The sequence below is a fragment of the Felis catus genome, chromosome C2 (genome assembly GCF_018350175.1).
Source record: "Felis catus isolate Fca126 chromosome C2, F.catus_Fca126_mat1.0, whole genome shotgun sequence".
NCBI classification, from domain to species: domain Eukaryota; kingdom Metazoa; phylum Chordata; class Mammalia; order Carnivora; family Felidae; genus Felis; species Felis catus.
In genome coordinates, this window is record NC_058376.1 from 31,425,060 (window position 1) to 31,449,923 (window position 24,864).

Below are 24,864 nucleotides of genomic sequence, written 5' to 3' on the forward strand. Positions count from 1 at the left end.
TTCATAAAAATATAAGTTAAGGACAGAGGAAAAGTATTAGATTTGAATTTCCTTGGTTTCAGTCATGAGGTGATCCAAGCCATTAAAGCTATTTAAACACCTCTCCTTTGGCATTCAAGATTGCAGCATGCTGTCTTCAGGCGATGTATTGCTGAAAAACAAGACTTTAATGATAGAAAAAAGAGGAACAAAGACTGAGCTACTCTTGTCAGTGTCAGTAAGTAAATAGCGCTAATCTATCTTCATTATTGCTATGCATGCTGTACTACCGGGTGGGAGAATGTGTAATATCTTTTACCATTATCCAGGAGCTAAGTAGCATGAAGAAACTTAAAGGCAGAATTATCTTTGATCAACAGAAATGTGGCAATCATTTCAGTCTGAAATTGCCTTCGCAGGATTTTGACATCTTTCTGTGAAGATGCAAAGACCTCACACTTTCCCCTATTGTCATTATTTCTCAAGACTTGTAAAGTTTGTTAGATTTGAATACTTAGTACAACCTGCTTCTCAGGGAGAGGAGGAAAAAAACCCTCCAAAAACAATAAACACCTTTATCAGATTTTTTTTGTAATCCCCTTAAAGACATAAAAATTAATCTAAAAGAAAAACAAATCAGAAGTTTAAAATGGAAGTATGTTCAGTCAGAATTAAATCATTATTAAATCTTTTGAACAGTTTCATTTCTGACCTGTATATTCTTGATTCCTTTAAAAGATAATTTTCATTTACTTTTGAAATCTTGCTCAGGATGCAGATTTGCTAAACCCTAACTAATCAAAATCGGCCCCATGCAGAATTGTTGAATAAAGGACATTTGCCTTGGGGTTCTCTCTCTATAGTGACCCCTTCCCATTGCCTGTAGGACATTCTTTAAATAACTCATCATATGTAGGCTGCCTGAGTGGCCTAGGCGGTTAAGGGTCTGACTCTTGACGTTGACTCAGGTCATGTACCCATGATTCCTGAGTTCAAGCCCCAAATTGGGCTCCATGTTGGCAGTGAGGGCCCGCTTGGGATTCTTTCTCTCTCTCCTTCTTTCTCTGCCCTCACCCCGCTTGTACACACACAGTCTCTCACTCTCTCTGGCTCTCTCTCTGAAAATAAATAAACTTAAATAAACAAACAAGTAAATAGCTCATCAAATCCAAAAGCAATCAGTGTCTCTCTCTTTCCTCACACCCAAGTCTCACTCCTTACTTCTACCACCACTTGCTACTCTTTGAGTGTTCCCACGTGTGAGTGGTCTCATCATTCACTGAGTTATTAGAGATATGTAGTCATCCTTGATTCCACATGTAATCAATATTCATGTTGCTAATTCTACCTTCTAAATATTTCTTGAGGGGTGCCAGGGTGGCTCAGTCCACTGTGTCTCACTCTTGATTCTGGCTCGGGTCATGATCCCAAGGTTGTGAGCTCCGTGCTGAGCATAGAGCCTGCTTAAGATTCTCAATCTATCTTTCTCTGCTCCTCTCCCCTGCTCGTGTTCTCCCTCAAAAAAAAAAAATAATAATAATAAATAAAAAATAAATGATTTTTAAAAAGTAACTATTTCTTGAATTTGTTCACTTTTCTCCATTCTCATGTAAATCTTCCTAATTAAGATCTCCACTATCTTCTTTCCCCCTCAGTCTGTTCCTCACCAGATTACTCTACTGACCCAGTTAAATGAAATCTGATCCTCTCACTCTTTTCAACTCTTCAGTGGGACAGAATAAAAGCCACATTCTTTCCTGCTTATAAGACCCCATGTAATCCTTAACCTGCTTACATCTTCAGTCTCTTTTCCTAGCCCTCAGGTCTTTTCTCAGTTATTTCCAAATCTGTTCCATGACTAAATACAATTAACAGTTTAAAAATTATAAATACATATAGCAAGTCTGGTAACCTTGGTGGAGTGACTGTGATTTTAACATACATTATATGAAGAGGTTTAGGAAGATAAAGTTAGACTAGTAAGTTGTGATTATTCATGGAGAGACAACATACTAAGGAATATAGATTTGATTTATTCTGAAGGAAATGGGCAGCCACGGGGAGACATGATCAGTGCAACAGTTTAGGATAATGACATTTAGAGCAATAGGTAAAATTGGGTGGAGTGTGCAGGATTGGAATGGGAAACCAATAAGGAAACTATTGAGGTAAACTAGACATAATGAGAACTTCTGGTATGGTAGTGGCTGTGAGAATGGAAAGGAAGGAATCAAAGGGAGAATTATAATGAGGGAAAATTGATAGTTCTCAGTAAGTGATTGCCTGGGAGAGACAAGAGAGAGAGGAGTCAAAGGTAAACAGTATTTGAGCACAATGCATAGGAGGAAGATGGTACCATCAATACCTAGGACATACTAGAGGAGGAACAACAATGGTAAACTTCAGCCATATTGAGTTTGAAGAGTATTGTGACATGCCAATCATGCAATGTTCAGAGTAGAAAAGTGAAAATTTCAGTCTTTTGTATGCTGAGTCACAGATTTGCATTGATTATTACTAAAATTTTGTTTAATGTTCATCTGTTTTTGAGAGAGACAAGCATGAGTGAGGGAAGGGCAGAAAGAGAGGGAGACACAGAAAGCAAAACAGGCTCCAGGCTCTGAGCTGTCAGCACAGAGCCCCATGTGGGGCTCGAACCCATGAATCACAAGATCATGACCTAAGCCGAAGTCAGACGCTTAACAGACTGAGCCACCCAGGCATCTCTGATTATTATTTTTTAAACATCTATTCTCTTGTTGCTGGTATGGAAAAAAAATTATATAGCCTAGACATTTATATTGCTGTAAGGGAATATTCAAATCCTCTTTCATGCAGCACAGAGCAGGGCTGGCTACGTAATTTTCAGGGCCCAGTGCAAAATGAAAATGTGGAATCCCTGATTTAAATATTAAAGATTTCAGGGCTCTGTCGGTTAGCGTCCAACATCGTCTTAGGTCATGATCTCACAGTCCATGGGTTCGTGCCCCACATCAGGCTTATGCTGACAGATCAGAGCCTGGAGCCTGCTTCATATTCTGGGTCTCCCTCTCTCTCTGCCCCTCCCCTGCTTTCGTTCTGTCTCTGTCTCTCTCAAAAATAAAGATTAAAAAAATTAAAATAATCAAACAAATAAATAAATATTAAGGATTTCAAAATGGTAACATTAATAAACCAAGCCCAGGTCTAAGCACCAAGCTCTGTGCAACTACATAGATTTCACACCTGTGAAGCAAGCCATGTGCAAGGATGGACTGTTCTGCCTCCCTTATTTTCATGATTACTAGAAGAGATTTCAATAGTCCATCTATGTCCTCTTGTATGTCTCAAAATGCCCTTATAATTCTGATGGGGTACAATCAGCTTTACTCAACTTTTACATGCTTCATATAATCATAGTCAAAATAGATCTTCTTTGATAGAACTCTTGACACATTTATTATCTGTCAAAGACACAAAGATTGGGGAAGCCCGAAGAAAAGGGGGGAGGAGAAGGGGAAGAAGAAGAAATTGAGAAAAGCAAAACTTAAAAAAAAAAAAAAACCTCTCATTTTTGGTCCATGTCTTCTTGTTATTAAGTTAAATATTTGATATTATTTTATTTTTTAATGAGCATTAACTAGGCATCGTTCTAAACCCTTTGCAAATCTGAACTAGCTATCCCGAACAAATCTGTGAAGTAGATCTATTACCCCATTCTACAGGGGAGGAATGTGAGGTGCACAAGGGTTAAGGACCTGCCCAAGGTTATACAGCAAGCAGCAGCAGAACCAAAACAAAGCAAGGCCCTCTGGCTCCAGAGTTCATGTGCTTCCATTAATCCACTACGCTATCACCTGCATATGCTACCATTTCCTCACTCACTAAAACAAGAGCAGATAAAATGTTACATAATCATTTTTAAAATTCCAGGGGAAATGGTTATTTGATATACGTAAAATATTTTTCAAAAAGCTGTCTTAAATAGGAAGGACAAAAATTATGAAAGGTTATTGAAAATATCCAAGAAAGAAATCGTGGAACTTTGGGTAAATTTTGAACAGAGCATATTGAGAGTAATTTAGCATGACAAATATACACTATCTTTCATTTAAATTCCTACAACTATATACAAGTAAAATTTAAATCAGTAGCTTGTCATCTAATGTATAAACAATAATTTTAAATGTCTGTTGGCAGGAGGGGAAGGGGGAGCTTCTTTTGAACTTTTTAATTGACTGCTTGTATCTTGCCACCTCCCTGCCTCATGCCTAATACAGTGAAAAGTTAAGAGACTCTTATTTTATTATTCGGTATTCTGTATTGTACTAGAATACCATTAAACCAGAGGCCTCAGGTTTTTCAAGAGGTTGAAAGCATCTGGCAGGGAGGTGCTGATGGAGAAGTCTGACTGGGAAGAGAATAGAGTTGGTGAGTAGTCAGGCTCCTATAGAACAGTCTCATTTTAATTATTCAGGGAAATCCAAATGGGCATGTATAACTTTCTGTCATATGAAAGAAAAAGTAGTAACTTACTATTAACACCTACTCTAACTCACTCTTTACCAATTTTTAAACTTTTCTAAAACCCAGGCAATCATAAAATTTACTTTCTAAAACATGGGACTGCTTTTGAAAATAAAAGGGAGCATTATTAAAAATCATGTTGTGATAGCAGGTGTAGGCCAGGACTCTCCCAAGGCAACTACAGTATACAATCACTTGACTTATGACCAATCCAATCTACCCATCTTCACCTGGATATCCAAAAGACATGAAATCTCATTACACTCATTCCAAACTGATAACATTCACTAACTGGCTCAGATGTAACTGTATGCTTTTGGTTCATTTTCTGTGACTCCACACATGCATGCACAAATGTTTTTCAGATCATCCATTTGTCTCTGATACAGGTTAACTGGAAATAGAAGTTTTGAAAAGTGAAATTTCCACCCTGTCATGTTTATACCAATTTTGAAAGATATAAAAGAAAGAGGAGGGAGGGAGAGAGGAGAGGCCATTCGGACGGGTGAGAAGGGTAACTGCCAATTTTAGTATTAAGATCTGTGAAATGTGGCCCAATAATTTGATTTTTATCAATAATCCCAGATCTGGTGAGGCTTGGAATTAAGAAATATTGGTCAGTTTTAAAGTAATATCTGTATATCAACCAGATGTCACCGTCCACTCTGGGCTCTGGTTTTTACAGATCTAACGTTTTTGTTCAGGGCTACTTGTATAAAACCTGAGAGTCTATAACATATACGCACTTGTGATTTTCCTGAGCCACAGATTTTATTTATAAACCGAGTATGGGAATAAACTACTTATCTAGCAATTGATCCCAGTTGACTCAGGTCATCACATCCACACCTCAAAATTGTCACTACTGTTCTTCATTCACCATTAGCATGTATTTTTATTGCAAGATTATAGGCTAGAATAGTGTCCAATAATTCAGTGGCTTGGTGTTCTCTATAATGAAAGAAAAATTCCCTTCTACAAGAATCAATGTCAACTGTGTGCATAAGCAAATCTCTCTCAGTATACCAATCCATTTAAACCCAAAAGTACGAGTCATAAGACTGTTTTGGAATAACTAAAATTTGAACAGGGAAAGTTGGATTGTCCTTCTCCACTCTAGGAATTTTTCTACCCGAAGAACTATAGCTCCTTGATTCAGAGCACCGTTTTCTCTACACAGTTGTTTAACACAGAATTCATGCCCTGCAGGCTTTTTTTTCTTTTTGAGTGCCCACAAACACTGTTCTATCACATCAAGCAAGGTACAACATGATTGAATGGCCTGAAATTTTCTTTTACATCAATCACATTTCAGGCACGTCTATTTGAGGCTATCCCTTGGTTACCCTGATCAGACATAGGCCTATCCCAGGACTCTACCAACCCATTTACAAATCATCTTTTAGGTATGGAATAACTTCAGCTTCTCCCACCTCTTATTATAAGCTGTTGGATTTTTTGTTTCACTCTTAGAGTGAGATTTATTTCCAAATTCTGTGGCTTTTTTAAATAACTACAATGATCCAAGTGCAGTTTTAGGGAAAATTTACTTCAATATTTAGACTTATTCTGTCTTTGAATAATTTAAGCCCTACACAGGAAATCAATTTTACTAATCCACCAGCTTTGATATACATTGTTGATCATTAAAAAAAAATGAGTTTTAGGTAAATAAAGAGAGGTGAGGAATGGCCTAAAATATATATTTGGCAATACAACCTAAAGATCTTTAAGCTTCTGCCTTTAAAAAAATATCTGTCTGGGTGCTTGGGTCGCTCAGTCGCTTAAACGTCCAACTTGGGCTCAGGTCATGATCTCGCGGTTTCTGAGTTCGAGCCCGGAGTCGGGCTCTGTGCTGACAGCTCAGAGCCTGGAGCCTGCTTCTGATTCTGTGTCTCTCACTCTCTCAGCCCCTCCCCCACTCATGCTCTGTCTCTCTCACTCTCAAAATGAATAAATGTTAAAAAAAAATAAATATTAAAAAATATGTCTCTTTTTGATAGTGGTTTCAGGTAAGAGAATAAGGATTTGTGTCACTACATCCTTTAGTTATCTAATATTTTGTAACTAGCCACCCCAAAATTTAGTGGTCTAATACAAGGTTTTTTTTGTTTTCTTCATGATTCTTTGCCTGGCTGGACCTAGCTGTGTTATTCTTCTCTCCTTATGTTATTGGCTAGAGTTATTCATGTGGTTGCCTTCATCTGAGCGTTTGGTAGCACAGCTTGGGGTAGATGTCCAAGAAACCTCTTCCCAAATCTGACAGTTCATACTGGCTGTCATCTGGGTTACATGGTTGGCGCCCATGTGGTCTTTCTCCCTCCAGTGATCTATACTCACTTCCTCACAAAGTGGCAGCTGGGTTGCAACAGAATGAAAGCAGAAGCGATCTGGCCCCTTAAAGCCTAGATTCAGAAGTGGCACAGTATCACTTTCATCATGTCCTACTTGTTAAAAGACTTTGGTGGAGTGGGGATAGTCTCCGTTTAGTGAGAAGAGAGGCACATTCATATAAGGAATGGATTTTTTGACAGCTATCTTTGGAGATAATCTACCATACATGTGATACCTACTTCTAACATGACGTGTTCACTGGGAAAACAAAGGTTATACGACCATATGTATTGAAATCAGGGAGGCAAAAATGTATCGATGTTTGACAAACTTTTCTTTCTAGTAATCCTATATAAATTGTTTAATAAGTGCTATTCCAAATTGTTTTCTCTTAAGCTTAAAGTAAATCTTCAACTCAGCAGGTTAGTTTGGTATTTTAGGCATTTTTCCAACTTCTCATTTCTTGAAAAATGTCTGCTTTCGGAAAAAAAAAATTTGCTAAGGTGCAAATCAAGAAAATTTATCATCTTTCTCCATCTAGTAGAGTTTTAACTAAGAGAATCAGTTATGAATAATATTTATCCAAACTTAGTAATTAGTTTAAATATCATGAAGTTCAATCTATATTGATTCATTTTTCCTAACAAAATTATATATATATAGCAAATAATCATTAACCATCATCTGATATCACTCCTGTCTTATACAAAAATCTAATTAAACTGGTCTTGGTTCTGAAGAGTTCTTAATTAAAATATTTAATATCTCAAGCATATTCTACTTTTAAAAATAAAATTCAGAAAATAAAACCCATGAAGATGTTTCATCTTCTCCAGTGTTGTATTATTTGAAAAGAAGGTCTTTTTTTTCTCCAGGAAGCACAGCTAGCCTGAAATCACTCAGCAACAAATTCTGAAGACAGACTATATAAGATGAGTAGAGAGGAAATTTCTGTCTCCAAATGGCCAATGTCTCCCCTCACACATAGGGTAGGATACATCATCATTTGCTGAAAATTTCTGATTGGTCTGATCTGACCAGGCCAGAGGGAATTTATAGATTATGTTTTATTTGACTCCACCCTTCCCAACATCTATGTCTCTTTATTTGGGCAACAATTTTAGACTTCCTATATACAAGAAGTGGTTAGAAGCCATAATATGTGAACTTTTACAAATAAAGATCAACCTGATCTATGCCCTTAAATTATATACGTACTCATATGTATACATATGTATATAGATTTTTAAATAGTATTTTATACTATAATAAAATATACTTTTAAAATTATTATGTCAGAATGGAACAATGAATAATTTTCATTATAATTAGAAAAAAAAAGTTTGTCAACTGTGGTAGGGAGAATATTGCTCTATCCACCCAAAAAATGTTCAGTCCTTAATCACTGGAACCTTTGCCAGTTTATCCCACACAGTGAGATAGATTTTACAAAGGTGATTAAAGTTAAGGAACATGAGATAGGAAAATTGTCCTGGATTATCTGAGTGTGCCCAATTTAATCCCACGTGTCCTTAAAATTGGACGACCATTCCAAGCGGTGGTCAGAGAAGATATGACTATGGAAGAAGAGCCAGAGAGATGTGATATGAAATGGCTCAACCTGCCATTTCTGGCTTTGAAGATGGAAGACAAGGGATACCAATCAAGGAAAGAGGATAGTCCCCAGAAGCTACAATGAGCAGTGAAATGGATTATATTCTTTCTGTGACTCTCCAAAATAGAACACAGCACTGTCAACATCTTGATTTTAACCCAGTGAGACCCATATTGGACTTCTAACCTACAAAACTGGAAGGTAATAAGTTTGTGATTCCTAGACCCTCACATTTAGAGCATATTTCATTTTGATTATTTATATACAATGCTACTATCATCCAAACCTACAAATACATAAAATATTTAGGTAATACCAACATTGAAACTATTCTTAGATAGTCTAATCATTTACCTATATTGAAAATCAATCTGTTGATAAATTAATATTATTTAAATAAGTTCAATCTGTAATTATTTAGACTGCATGTGTTTGTAGATATGCTAATACATTTAATTGTATTGTTTCAGAGAACAGTTGACATGACAGTAAGCTTTCTACTCTATGTATTATTTTTTTCCTTCCAGTGGTGATATGGCAGATATTGTCACTAATATTTATATCTACCTCTGTCTTTTCCACATATATCCCAATTTTGAAGCAGGTATAATTATTTGCCAATTTCAGAGGATGATTAGTAATTGGACTACAACTACCATAGCTATGGCCCTATCCTCTCCACCTGCGCTGGGGCCCATGGTTGGTCTTATGGCAAACGAGACCAAACAAGAAATATTTAGGGGACTTTCATTTCCACAAGAAGAGTTTTGCATCCTACCTTTGTCCGTAGATGAAATTTTGCCATCATGAGCCACAGCAACCATCTTGCAGCTAGAAGGAGATAAAAAAGCACAAATGCAAAAAGTCTACATGACAAAAATTGTAGATAGAAGAATAAAAGAACCTGCTTTGAACTGTCTTTCTTGGTCTTATTTTTGAATCTTTACCAGACTTTTTATTACATAAGCTATTATCTGATATTCTGCTATGTACAAACACATATTAACAGGTATAAGTGAGAGGACATTTCTTTAGACATCAAGATAAATACAAGTGATCATAAACAAAGCTTTAAATTAAAAATCCTTGTCTGTCATCATATCTGCCATGGAGTCTGAAATTTTGAAAATTTAATAAATAAATAAATAAATAAATAAATAAATAAATAAATAATAAAGATCGGTGCTTTAAACATTTGGAATTCTTGAAAGTTTTCCTCCATTACGGGAATGTTTGGGCCAAATCCATTTTATGAATTTTCTGTAACTTTTTTAGAAAATTAAGTATTACTTATTAATGAGCCTCTAGTTAGTATTAATTGATAAATGCAGCCATGCAAAGAAAAATACTGTTCAAAAGTGCTCTGTTCAGTTCTTTGAATGAAGATATTTGTGACACACATCTGACAAAATTCGCAGAGCCTGATGCTGTATGTACATAGTTTGTACTACTACAGTGTAACTTGTAGTTCTCCCCAACCCTGGCCATCATGATCCCTCAGGTCTCCCTCTTTCTGTAAACACCAGCCCAAATCCTTTTCTAGAAGGGCAAAAACCTATTGGGTCGTATTGTAGAGTCTCTTAAAATAAGTACATTAAAAAAAATTATTTTTGAGAGAGAGAGAGAGCGAGCAAGTGGGGGAGGAACAGAGAGAGAGAGAGGGAGACACAGAATCCAAAGCAGGCTCCGGGCTCTGAGCTGTCAGCAGAGCCAGATGTGAGGCTGGAACCCAGGACCATAAGATCATGACCTGAGAAAAAGTCAGATGCTTAACACACTGAGCCACCTAGGTGCCCCAAAATAAGCATAACTTTAAAGCAACTTCGCATATAATAGGAGTTTCAAGGGACGCCTGGGTGGCTCAGTTGGTTAAGTGTCCCAGTCTTGGTTTCAGCTCAGGTCACGATCTCACAGTTACTGAGAATGAGCCCGGCCTGCATCAGACTCTGCACTGACAACATGGAAACCGCCTATGACTCTTTCTCTCCCACTCTCTGTCCCTCCCCTGCTTGCACGCTTGGACTCTCTCTCTCCAAATAAAGAAATAAAACTTAAAAAAAAATAAAGAGTTTCAATTCAAAAAACAAAACAAAAACCAAACAAAAAAGTTGGTCCTTAGAGTTTTCAACAAAACAGCAACTAGGTTGAGTTTATGTTTGGTGGCTTTTTCCTGCTCCTCCTTTTTCGATTTATTCATTTCTTTTTCTTTTTCTTTTTCTTTTTTTTTTCCTTTTTAACTCCAATCTCTGTTCTCCTTCCTCCAACTTTTGGCACTGTTTTCTCTGTCAAAGATGCCAAACCTTCTTTCCCTTCCCCCAAATGCATATTAGTCCCCTCATTTCTGCAACTGATATCATTTAAGAAGAAAATAATTTAAATTCATTCACATTAAAGAATGACTGGCTGATAGGCTCAACTACCCCCATAATTATTTTTATTTTAAAACAAGGAGATTATTAACCTAAATTACACTCATTAGAGAAGCAGCTGGCATATAGGCTAAGTTTTCATCTAAGCTCTGTCTGTGTGAAACTGACCATGTCACTCATTCACATCAGGATTCACTTCTATCTTTTAAAGACGAGTTTAAATTAGGAAATTATTACAGCTTCTTAAAAAAAAGTCAATATCCTATGATTCTTTACATGTAGAAAGAAAATTTTGAGTTAGGGGATCCGCGTATTACACCTTTTCTGGGACATGTATATGAATCGTCTGAACAAACTGGTTCTATAAATTCTCTCAACTTTGTCCAAAAAAGATGGTAATATTAAAAAAATAAAAATGCATTTTTAAACAGGAAACAAAATGGTCATACCCAACTTTTTCTTCTTGGTAACTAACTTCCCAAAGATTTTTTTTTTCTCTTTTTTTTTTTTTCAACTTTTTTTATTTATTTTTGGGACAGAGAGAGACAGAGCATGAATGGGGGAGGGGCAGAGAGAGAGGGAGACACAGAATCGGAAACAGGCTCCAGGCTCCGAGCCATCAGCCCAGAGCCTGACGCGGGGCTCGAACTCACGGACCGCGAGATCGTGACCTGGCTGAAGTCGGACGCTTAACCGACTGCGCCACCCAGGCGCTCCCCAAAGATTTTTTTTTTAAGTTATTGCCATGGGGCACTTGTATGGCTCAGTCGGTTGAGCGTCCGACTTCGGACCAGGTCTTGATCTCAAGGTTTGTGAGTTCAAGCCCCGCGTCGGGCTCTGTGCTGAGAGCTCAGAGCCTGGAGCCTGCTTCGGGTTCTGTGTCTCCCTCTCTCCCTGCCCCTCCCCCACTCATGCTCTGTCTCTCTCTCTCTCTGCCAAAAATAAACGTTAAAAAAATTGTTTAAGTTATTGCCATACTGAGAATGAATAAAAGATTTATTGGATTCATTTATTCTTTTTTAAAAAAATAATGTTTATTTATTTTTGACAGAGAGAGAGAGAGACATAGCATGAGCATGGGAGGGGCAGAAAGAGAGGGAGACACAGAATCCAAAGGAGGCTCCAGGCTGTAAGCACAGAAACCAACATGGGGCTCGAACTCATGGACCATGAGATCATGACCTGAGCCAAAGTCAGAAGCTCAACTGACTGAGCCACCCAAGCACTCCTGGATTCATTTATTCTTTAAGGACAAACTCCAGCACTATTAGAGCCATTTGACAGGTGTGAAAGATGACAGCTGTAGAAACACACTGTTACAGGAAGCGCCATGCCTGCGTGTAGAAGGTATTGGTCCACATAGAAACTTGGAACTTTCACTAGATGTTGGAAAAAATTTAACTGGCTATTGTGTCTTAAGTAAACAATGACACCAATTAAGGCTACCAGGCCTCCTTCAAACAAACTCAACTCCAGTTATAAAAAGTCTACCACACACACACACACACAATTATCTACATTTTAATTGTCTAGATTTGCTATCCATCTACTATTTGTGATGAAAGGTTACCAGATGAAGAAAAGAGGCAGTAAATTCTAGTTATTGCTCAGGAAATTGCTGTAGCACTTGGTTTTAAATGAAAGTCAAAGTGAAATGCTATTAATAAAAAGGCTCATGACAAGAAAAGTTTATTTTAGAGTGGTATAATACAATTTAGAGGGATACTGGATTCCAGGGTGGGATGTTACACTATTTACAAAGTAGGAAATGACTTGCATTGGGGAAACCTTGAACATAATTGAAATCACTTAGGATGTATGGACAATAGGGAGTCTAATGTTTTTATGTACTATATGTCCCTCAGAATAGCCAAGGGAAAAGTTTTAAAATATCCTTTACATTATGATAGGTAGCTTAGAAGAATAGGAGATAAAAATTTAACCAGACACCAATGAACAGCAAGAGTTGTACTGTGTTCACAAATTTTTATAGCATGGCACATAAGTTTGGAACCACCTTAGTTCTTGCCTAAAACAGAACAATTGACCCTTAATTTTGTGAAGGTTTCCAGTGTGGATGCCAAATTCTTCAAACACCCTTTGGACATAGCCCATGGCATATGTTCATGGTCTATATTTTAAGTCTAGGTTTTCAAGAGTTTTCCTAAGATCTCATTTGCATGACATAAACATTAACACACCCAAAATTTCAATCCAATCTTACTGCACTCAGGATCTTGGTCCAATTCTCTGTAGAGCAAAATTTAAGATTATCCACTCATTTCAACAAAATTGGAAGATATTTGTGTTAGATGATAAATACTTGATACCCACAACAGGGTATAAATGGGGGGGGGGAGACATAATGCAAAAACAGGACCATTCTATTTTCGTATACAAATTTTTTTTGGTTTGGATATTTGACATCTATTTATAAGACACAGCCTTTGTGACAAGACTATCCCATGTTACCAACCATGTTGAATACTAAATGTGGGCAAAAATGGGAGGCTTGTTTCCTATATTCACTTTGCAGAACCCACAATGGATATATTTTAAATTTCCAATGAATTCATCCATTCCTTTGGGCATATGGGTAGGCCCTGCCTTTTTATGTTGCAGAGAAGATCTATTTCCATTTGCTTCCCATGAGAGACATCCTCATGTCCCTATGTCTCCCACCATGCTGTGATTTTTCTCCTGGACACGGCCTGTACTATTCTGCTGACTCTCAACATTGAACATACCCAGGGTAGCCAGTCCAGAGTGACTTCAGTCTTTTCTTTGCTCACCATGACCTGGTTGTGCTTCAAGGTTTCAATTCATTGCAATGGCAGCCAATCAGGTAACATTTAAAGGAAATAAATAATAGACTTCATAAAACTGTAAGCAGCTAATAGGATTCATCTAAAAATATAGGCATTACCACTGGGCCATTATTTTAACCCTAATGCCCGCACATTGAAGAATCTACCCTCCAGTTCTCTGCCTGTTTGTGGATATGCCAACACTTTTGGCTTTCCTAATTCTGTTACCCAAAAGTCACAAAGTGTCTTCTCATTAAAGAGCAGAATTTTGTAGCAATTTTCACCTTTGCATTACTAGGTAATTGAGGGCATGTAAACTTTTCTATTAAATGTGAGATTACACAGTTTAAAGTAACCCATCCTTTTCAAAGTTTTACAAAGCATGTTAATAGTCCTTCGTCATTTGATCTTCAAAGCAACGCTATTTCTATCCCTACTTCATTATGTGGAAAGTGAATTTCAAGGAAGAAATCAAGACTGCCTATGGTTACAAAGTTAGTGTCAGAGCCAGGAAAGCAGAGGTCTTTTCTCTTAGTGAAATGCTCTTTCTAGCACATGGCATTGACCATCAGAGGCATTCAATACTCAATCTTTAGACATGTTAGATTTGTAGCTTTTATCTGACCCTACATATTAGTTCATAATTTCATTCACATCTTTCTCAGTACACTTTATGGGAGAAGTTACTTGCCAACATGCAGTGGTTTCTGGCTTCTTTTCATAGTGGCTTGTGAACACAATTATAGCCTGAAGACTGAAGAATTTTCCAGTACTGGTATTCTTTTCTGAAACGAGTTATGCAGATCCTTTTTATGCATGACTGAATGAGATGAAATGGAAATATGAGATCACCATTCTTCATTCTCTTGTTCAATTTCAGGTCTGTATGTATTTTCTAAGAGCCTACTATGAGTTACACTCTGGGATATGTAATATCAATTTTATATATATTTATATGCATTTAAATATATTTTATATATTACATATAAATTATATATATAATTTTCAGCCAGGACAACTAAAGAAAATACTTGATTCCTTAACAACTCTGGCTGGCCTCAAACACCCTTCTACCTAGCCTTGGGATTTTGCCATCTTTTTCCATAAGGGAAACTTGTGTAACATTTGCTGAAACCAGGTTTACTGATGTTAAACGCTCTGTAAATCCAATAAATGTAGTTCAGGAGTTCTGATGTTGATCTTTTTATTCTTCCCTTATCTGGAAAGCTGCAGAGATCACGAGCACTCTTGCATGTGGGGTCAAAAAGCACATTGCCGATCAGTTCCTTCATGTCTGAAGATGCAGTCAGTGGCAAAATAAAATTAAAAATTAGCTCAAGTGTTGCCAGCAAGATATAGACACAGGAATCTTAGTTCATGAGAATTGGCTTTTGACCCATTTCTCTTAATAGTCTTAATAGATAGGACTACATGCTTATATGTTAAGGAAAAATGTGCAATTTTTGAGTAATGTCTTTAAAGATTATGATGGATTGTTTTATACTTTAGGAATGTAACTAATAATGGTATGGAGGATAAGTTGGGTAAAATAGAAACAATGAGTTAAGTTAGGACACTGTTGCAATAATCCAAACAGAAGAAAAAATAGAACCTGAAAGACTATAGAGGCATTGAGATACTGTGTAGCTAAAAAAATTCGGTAGAATTTTTAGACACAATAAGAGGTTAAATATGGGAAGATATTTCAAGGTTTCTCATTGAGAAACTTAATGGAAAATGATGTCCTTAGCATAGACAGCAAGCATATGAAGATCAGTTTGGAAAGAACGTATGTTTAGCTTCCAAAAAGATCAGTTTGGTATCGCTCTACAACATTTGTATATTGGGGGCAGGGGAGACTAGTATTCCAGAAGGGCCAGGGATAATGATGTGGATGGGGGTCAACAATGTTTAGACCAAATGAAAGTCACAGGCACATAGAGTGATAAGGGGAGATGATGGGCTGAGATTAGAAACCTGAAGAAATAGAACACTTAAAGAGAGAAGCGAGAACCACAAAAGGATTTGCAGAAGCGTTCTGACAGATATGGAAAAGGAGACTGTTAGAAAAAGAGCTGAAAAGAGATTTTTTTTTTTAAATGTCAAATGCTGCCAAATTCATTTAAGGAAAAAAAAATCGCTAGGAAGCAATCTTTGAATCGTAAATATTTTTCAGGCAACTTAAAGACAATTTATTTAGAGTAATGGAAATAGAATTCACATTGCAGGGCACTGGGGAATGGAAGAAGGAAGTGAAGGCAACTCATAGGAAACTAATCTTTTAGGAAGCTAACCCCAAAGGCAAACAAAGGAATGAATATTTATTGCTCTAAAATAAAAATAAGATTATTTGAATTGAAGAGTAAAGATAAAGTACAAAAATAAAAGTCATTGTAGTTATCTAACATTTCGTTTCTTTTACTTTATACTTTTCATAAATGTTATAAAATCAGTGAGAGGCTAGGTTTATAAAAGAAACTCCTACTTTGCAGAGGACAATCTATACCTTACTAAGTATAGATATTAAGCTTGTCAGTTTTGAAGATTAAATTTGCAGAGTTATTCAGGATGAGTAGGCAAATATAAACTAAAATCACTCCAATTATTATTTCCATAGTTTTTAGAAATGTAGCACATACCAGAATACCGACACTACAAAGTGAAGGCAGGTAGATATAGCTATCAAAACAACCATTAAAACTATTGAAATAAAGTAAAATTGAAATAGACATTGTTATGGCAAGATCTCCTGGGTTTATGTGGTTAGCTTAGGAGGTATTTCTTGTTCTTGGTTTAATCAGATCAGTGTAAAATGTCATGGTCAGTACATCAAACATTACTTGGGATAAAATGAATTTCTATGGGTCTCTAAGAACAACTTGCACTTGTGGTTTTAACATTCACTATTATTTTAACAAACAAAATAATATTTGTAGAGTATTTTATATATCTATATATAGCTATAAATTTCATAGTTGTCCAACAACCCTTTACTCTGCTTCTTTCCAAGGTAATAAATTTCACTCTGGACATATGGTCTCCAGCTAGAGAAAATTCTCCACTCTTCTTTGTGGCTACGTGGGGCCTCTTGACTTCATTTTCCCAATTAAAAGTGAAAAGAATTTAAAATTGCTTTCCATTCCTTTGCATTATTTTCCATTGCCACAAGATAGAATAGTGATGGGTTTATGACCCAGTTTTGTCATGTTTTGGTTTGAGGTGTAGTTTACATAGTATAAAATGCATAGATTTTCAGTGGATAATTTTGACAAAATGTATATATATATATCACTCAAATCAACATATAGAATATTACTCCTAGTTTCCATGTCACTAATGCAGTCACATGTACTGATATTTCATTTATTCTCATTGCTAATAATCATCTCTTGTGTGACTATCCATATTTACCCAGAATATTTTCATTCTTTCTCCTATTGATGGCAATGTGGGTTGTTTTCAGTTTGGAGCCACTCTAAAAAGAACTGTTATGGATACTCTTTTTAAAATTTGTGTGTGAACAGTTTCTTCAAGTTAAAACCTAAATATAATTATTACTGGGCTATAGGGAAAGTGTATGTTTGCCTTGTATTATAGAAACTTCAAAAATAATTTCCAAAGTGGTTGTACTATTTTATACTCCCACCAGTAATATAACTGGACCAGATTTTCACCATGAAGATGAAGATGATGCCCTAAGGGATTGGGAAGCAACTATATGGGAGGAAACTTGGTCCTTGAATAGAGCAATGGTTGCTACTACCTTTGACCACTTGCCTCCTTTCTATTCCACTGGAGTGAGGTAAACTAAACAGTGACATACCAAGGAGGTAGAACAATGGGTTCAGTCTCCCCAGTCCAGGCATCATGGCAGGGGGAAGCAGGCACTTTTTTTGGTAGAGAATTTATAAACTAAAATCCATGTGTTTGGGTCAGCCTGTTTAATTTCTAAAAAGATATCAGTGATAAAGTATTTCTCCATACCATACAGACCCCTTACATGTCCTGCCCTTGGTGTGTCACTGAGAAAAAGGACTATCTTGCTCAAGCCAGTCTACGTTTTTTAAAACACTTACCTATTCTTGCTCTTCTTCTTGAAAATACCTGGATTTCAGATGTGCATCTTTATATTATTACATACTTTCTTAAAACCATACAAGTATTATACCAACATTGAGTGTTACTATAAAAAAAAATAGGTTTAGGGTGTATTTTTAAACATTTGAGTTATGAACAACTTAAATGAAGTCATCTATTGCTTACTTTTTGTATTGAATATCCACAATGTTTTATAGAGTTAAAACTTTTATAGGAATTTAGAGATATTTTATCATTAAAAAAACAAACAAATGAAAAAAAAAAAACAACCTGAATTACATGGCAGGATTTCAGGCCATCATCCTGTCTCACATCCTTAAGCAAGGGGGCTCACCCAGGCAACACTTATAGAGCTCCATTTCAAGGTTCATACAATAAACAACCTCTCTGTGAGTCATCTCTCAACCTGTCTGAATAAAGTGAAGTCAATACCAAATAAAACGTCATCCACAGCACTTTGCTTTCTTGACCAATGACTTTGATGCTTGGCCTCCTTTAACACCTTTACCTCAACCTTGCAAATGAACATGTCTTCACCTTTTTGAGTCACAATGTTGACTTCCTCCAAATGCAATGCTTCTTCATGACAGACTCACATCCACAGACTAGTGTATTCCCTCTGCATTCACCAGGCATGACACAAACTAGCAATGACATGAATACAAGACAGTAGGTACATGAAAGGTCTCTCTAGTCTCTTGAGGTTTGAGTTATCAGACTTTGCTATTTTGGGCACCTCTAATTACAGAGTAAAAAATTGCACAAGGGAGTGCCTGGGTGGCTCAGTCCGTTGAGCATCAGACTCTTGATTTCAGTTCAGGTTGTGAACCCAGGATCATGGGATTGAGCCCTGTGTCCAGCTTCATGCTGAGTGTTGAGCCTGCTTAAGATTCCCTGTCTCCCTCTGCCCCTCTCCCCTGCTCATTTTCAAAATAAATAAATAAATAAATAAATAAATAAATAAATAAATAAAATAGCACAAGATACCTAAGTGCTTTCAAGAAATGTATTTGGACACACTGTTTTTAAGTTTGTTTATTTATTTCAAGAGACAGAGAGAGTGCATATGCATGCCAGCAGGAGATGGGCAGAGAGAGAGGGAGGGAGAGAATTCTAAGCAGGCTCTGCACTGTCAGCATGGAGCCCTACATGGGGCTGCAATTCACCAACCATGAGATCACAACCCGAGCCAAGTGTCAGGTGCTTAACCAACTGAGCCACCCAGGCACCTCTATTTGAATATAATTCTTGTCCATGTTATGCAAAGACTTCCAGGACCACAGCTGAGGTTGGACAAGTTTCATTTACTATCCATTGTAGAAAGGGAGAATAAACATATTGGGAGATTGTGGGGCATCTCAACAGGAGAGTGTAATAAAGGACTTATAAGATCTGAGCTTGTTTTGGGTGACTCGGAGTAACTTTTTTTAAATTGTTATCTTTTTAAGTTTATTTATTTATTTATTTATTTATTTATTTATTTATTTATTGAGAGAGAGAGAGAGAGAGAGAGAGAGAGACAGAGAGAGAGACAGAGAGCAAGGGAGGGGCAGAGAGAGGGAGGGAGAGAGAGAATCCCAAGCAGTTTCTGCACTGTCAGCGCACAGCCTGATGCATCACTCAAACTCATGAACTATGAGATCATGGCCTGAGCCCAAGTCAGACATAGAGCGGACCAAGCCACCCAGGTGCCCCAGGCGATTTGGAGGAACTTCTAAAGATGAGGGATTTCATCCTTGAGTGGATCCTGTCATGGACCAACTTCTTGGATATTTTAATAGGTCTTAGCTAGGAGCAAAGACTGAGCAAAGCTACAGCACTAACTGGTAAAGCAGCAGTCATTCATTCAGATACCAAGATGGAGAGACGGTTGGTCATTTTTATGGCTTAAAGTTCATGCTTTTGCCTGTGTTAAGTCATGATTGTAGAATATTTCTTTTTTAATCAAGCCATCATAATCAGTGTGGCCATGTCAAATGTTGATGTTCTGAAAAATGGTTATATTCACCAGGACATCAAGGCCTACCTATGAGTGCCTTCTGTCTAGTCCTTCCTTTTTGGTTTCTTATATCTGCAATGACTTTTGTCCTTCTGTTTTGGTTTCCTAGTGCCGCCATAACAAGCTATCATAAACACACAGGCATAATAAAAAAAAAATTGTCTTACATTCCTATAGGTCAGAAGACCAACATGAGTTCAAACTGTCTTTGTTTTAGGCATATCAGTTGAGGTAGAATGGGTGCTTATTCTAATTGCCCATCTCACTACACAGAACAAGTACTTATCAGCATCTGTTCCACTGAGTTACAAAATTAAAATTCTGAATATAATAACATACATGTTTGGAGTCCAAGTTAGGTGTGGTCAACAACCAGATTGTTGCTGGTCAACATAGATCTTTGTGAACTATCATAATATCAGAATCAAGACATATTTAACAAATTGAAGAGAATTACAGATACCCAAGTCTGGTACAAGCAACAGGTCAGTGAGTAATAAAATATTCAAAAACTGGAGGGCATAGATTTCAAAGAGTAGGACAGATAGTTAAAGCCAACAGACTCAATGATCAATTAAGAGAGACATGGCATTGATGAGCCTAGTGGAAAAGTTTCAGTACTAGGAAGGTCTTTACAACTGAGATTAACCTCTTTCCTGATCCAGTGCCTGGCACATACAATGTAGTAGATATAATAGAATATCTAATTTAAAGTAAAAACTTACTCTGAAGCACAGCTAACCTGAGATATGAGGGTGAAAGTAGATAAGTGACATCATCTGTGACCTGTAAACCTGTGGTTTATCATGGTAGGAACTCTAGCCAGAGACAAATGCAGAGAACACAAATGATATAAAATAACATCAATTTCTCTCAAGCTCAGTATAAAATAAGGGAACCTTGTCCCAGAAGAACTTTTTTTTTTAATTGGGCTATTATTTTCTATTTCAGTTTGCTTTTTTTTTTTTTTTTTTCTGAAAAGAAATGAAAAAATATATCGAAGTGACGTCCAGTTTCTGGTCTGTCACGAAATGAGGTTAGAAGTTACCCCTCCATCTTAACAAGTAAAAACCTGAAAAAAAATTTTTTTTTAAATCAACAACTCCTTTTAGATCCATTATAGAAGTGAGGTCACAAAGCAAATTCTCACCCACAAAATCAGAGACAGGAGGATAGAGAATCACAACTTCCCTGAGCAGAAGAAACCCACAGGCATTAACTTCTTTGAGTGTGTGAATCAGTGCTGGGATAGGAAGACCTGAACTATAATTGTCACAATGCGGGAGGCTCAGCCATAGACAAGTCTGAGAGTTTAAAACTCCAGGGGATCTAGTCATTGGAGGCCCCTACGCTTCTGCTGAGTTTTACTCCTAGACTTCTACCAGATTTCTGTTTTCGTTTGTTTTAAACAGTGAACATAGGTGAAAAATCCTCTCATGCTTCTGGCGGTAGGAGGAAACAAGGAACCATTTTGAAATACGACAGGGCACTTTGTTCTGAACAAGATCTGTACTCATGAGAAACACTTTTACCAGAAACTAATTTTCTGGGGGTTATATGAAACTAATCTGGGAGAAGGGAAATCCCTAGTCCAGCCCATGCTGACTCTCTTAGGGAGGCACAGGTTCTTCAACTAGAGAGGATTTTCCTCCTCCCACAACTTACCACCACATTACTAAAGACCTATTTACTGTATTTAGCTCCTTTACACACTGTATGCTGTGTGTCCACCTGTTAACAAAACATTAAAGTCCTACTAAATGATAAACAAACAAACAACTCACTTTGAAGAGACAGAACAAGCATCAGACTCAGACCCAGATTTTGCAAGGATGTTGGAATTATCAGACAAGGACTGCACAGCAGCTAGGATTCATACATTAAGGGCTCTGATAGGAAAAGTGGAGATGAAAATTCTAAGAAATAATTAAAAATAAATGCTAAAATACAAAACAAAAACACTACCAGAAGTGACAAATGCCTTTGATAACCTCATTAGTAGACTGAAAATGGCCAAGGAAATAATCTCTGAGCTTGAGGATATGCCAATAAAAACATCCAACACTGAAAGGGAAGGAGAAAAAGACTGCAAAGCAAATAAAACCCCAGAAACAGAACAGAATACGCTAGGGCTGTGTGACAAACAGGTGTAACATATACATAATGCAAACACCAGAAAGAGAAAAAAGAATGGAACAGAGGTGATATTTGAAGAAACAAGACGATGACAAAGAACTTCCCCCAAATTAATGCCCAGCACCAAAGCACAATTGCAGGATGCTAAGAGAACACCAGCAAAATAAATGCCAAACCAACTCCACCTAGGCCTATCATATTAAAACTGCAGAGAATCATAGGTAAAGACAAATAAGTTAAAGAAACAATGAACTGACCCCAAACATTCTTCCTTGATTTTAGTAGCATCCCTCACCTACTTTAAACTCAATCTATTACTCTCTTCCTCAAACAAGTAGAAGAGATTTTTACTTAAGTCAATTCAACACTTTAGTGTATTTACAATGAAGCATCAGAGAATTTATTTCACAGGACGACTTTGACAGTAAATTTTATTGAAATGAAAGTGGCATTACATTCAAACACACCTGAATTGAACTTCTTGCTCAGCTGAAAATGTGGTTTATACACACACACACACACACACACACACACACACACACACAATGGAGTATTACTCGGCAATCAAAAAGAATAAAATCTTGCCATTTGCAACTATGTGGATGGAACTAGAGGGTATTATGCTAAGCAAAATTAGTCAGAGAAAGACAAATATCATATGACTTCACTCATATGAGGACTTTAAGACACAGAACAGATGAACATAAGGGAAAGGAAACAAAAATGACATAAAACCAGGGAGGGTTACAAAACAGAAGAGACTCATAAATATGGAGAACAAACAGAGGGTTACTGGAGGGGTTTTGAGAGGGGGAATGGGATAAATGGATAAGGGGCATTAAAGAATCTACTCCTGAAATCATTGTTGCACTATACGCTAATTTGGGTATAAATTTAAAAAATAAAATTAAAAAAATATAAATAAATAAATAAATACCTAATTTTATTAAGGCTTAGTTTTGACCTCAAAATGAAAATAATGAAATAGATAGTAGTATTTACTTAGCGGCAGGGTTATTATGAATATTAGATACTACATGTATAAAAACTAACATAACTTCTACTTAGCAAAATTAGCTGCTCAGTAAGTGATAGGTGCTATAATTATGAGTAGTGGAAAGTTATAGTCATATAGAAGAAGCAGAATAAAAAAAATGTTTGCCTGGTATATTATTTTCTAGCCATCTAATACTACCTTGGTTCCATAAAACTCTGTGGAATAAAACCCTGTAATTCCAGACCATCTAAAAACAGGGCAGAGACTAATGTCATGAACCCACTCCAATTGGGGCTCTTTCCTATCCCTGATTTCTGTTAGACCTAGTTTCTCTCTAGGTTACAAAAACAACATAATACTTTAGCCTTTCAAAAAAAAAATCATTTGCTAATCCAATAAGCAAAGGAATAAACATTAAGAGAAGAAGGGAGAAAATTACTGAACAGTCATATATCTGGTCAAAACTTGATTGCAAAACCTTCTTGGCCCCCAAGGCTAGACATTCTTCCTACCTTTGGAAGAAGTGGTTTATCTCCTTGGCCTTTCCTGGAAGTTTTCAAGGTCGGTATCTTCAAAGCAATATGTCTCAATCCCGGATGCACTTTAAAATCAACTGGGGAGTTTTAAATAGACTTCTGTCTGGGCCCTGCCCTAAGTAATTTGGGGTTTAATTGGTCTCCAGTGGGCCTTGGAAGCAACGTTGTTTTCTAAAAGCTCTCCAGGTAATATTAATGAGCCTTCAGCACTGAAAGCCACTGTTTTAAGGCAAACTTTTGCATGGGTTTCAGGCCAATCCTTTCTTTATCCCAAGGCTCATCTTCTGTGCCTTAGGTCGGGATTTAACTTCTCCCTATAGCTGCCACATTTTCTCTTGGGATTTACTTTGGTTTCCTGATGCTAGTTTCTTTACTAAGTTGCTTCTGAATTATTTCTCCCTTTGGTTGTGAGCTGAGCAAATCAACGGTCACTCTATTCCTCAATTATCCACTGATTCTTGGCATCTGGAAATGATTTCTTTCACCTGTTCTCTTCTATGCAGGTGCAAACTATGCATTTTTAAATGTTGACTGTTTCTCTTTTTTTACTGTTTATTTACTATTTTGAAAGAGGGAGAGACAGAGTGTGAGCGGGGGAGGGGCAGAGAGAGAGGGAGACAGAGACTCTGAAGCAGGCTCCAGACTGAGCTGTCAGCACAGAGCTAATCTGGGGCTCCGGCTCACAGAGCATGAGATCATGACCTGAGCTGAAGTCGGACGTTTAACCGACTGAGCCACCAGGGTGTCCCAAATGTTGACTTTAAAAAAAAATGCTTATTTATTTTTGAGAGACTGAGGCAGACTGCAAGTGGGGCAGAGAGAGAGGGAGACACAGAATCTGAAGGAGGCTCCAGATTCTGAGCTGTCAGCACAGAGCCCGACATGGGGCTCAAACCCACAAACTGTGACATCATTGTCTGAGCCAAAGTCAGTCACTTAAGCGACTCAGCCACCCAGGTGTCCCTGGCAATTTCTTAAAGAAACATCAGCTAGCTCTGAAACACCGTGTAAAGTGTGCTCCTCTCTTAAAGGAGACACATACTTCAAGTACTGTGCATATGTAGGCACTTAGGAAAGGCCTGATAAACCAAATTGGTTTCTTTGCCTATTTTCCCTATTAGGCTGAATTTTTGTGGCTGTGGAGTCCAGCTCACCAGTGCCATTAAAAAAAAGTTACCTTTATTCAACGTTCTTCATATGACCTGTCTATAATTTAGCTTGAAAATATCATATCATAGTTTCTTATTTTTTAGTTACAGATTAAATATTTTAAAAGTTAAAATGTGTAAGTTCACTTATTCATTTACCAAATTCCCTTGTTCCTAAGAGCTGAGCCTTCTTGGGTCTCACAGAGGCCCAACATTATGGCCAATAGTTTCCTTCCACATAAATAGCTGAAGGACTTTTACCCCAAATGAAAGCAGGTTGCCTATGAAATAAAAAGTGTAGCCTTTATTCAAAAATGTTTCCTCATATTTAACTGTAAAT

At 37.0% G+C, this 24,864-nt stretch overlaps 1 long non-coding RNA gene across 1 annotated transcript in view; it reads right to left on the bottom strand.

Annotated features, from left to right (window-relative positions):
• Positions 1-23,766, bottom strand: part of LOC123379790 — a 35,083-nt gene extending 11,317 nt beyond the window's left edge. Inside the window, exons 1-2 of the long non-coding RNA XR_006584662.1 lie at positions 23,353-23,766; positions 9,213-9,265 (exon numbers count right to left, since the gene is read on the bottom strand). This is a non-coding gene — a long non-coding RNA (uncharacterized LOC123379790). The remainder of the gene's footprint in view (positions 1-9,212; positions 9,266-23,352) is intronic.
• Between the last annotated feature and the right edge of the window lie 1,098 nt (positions 23,767-24,864).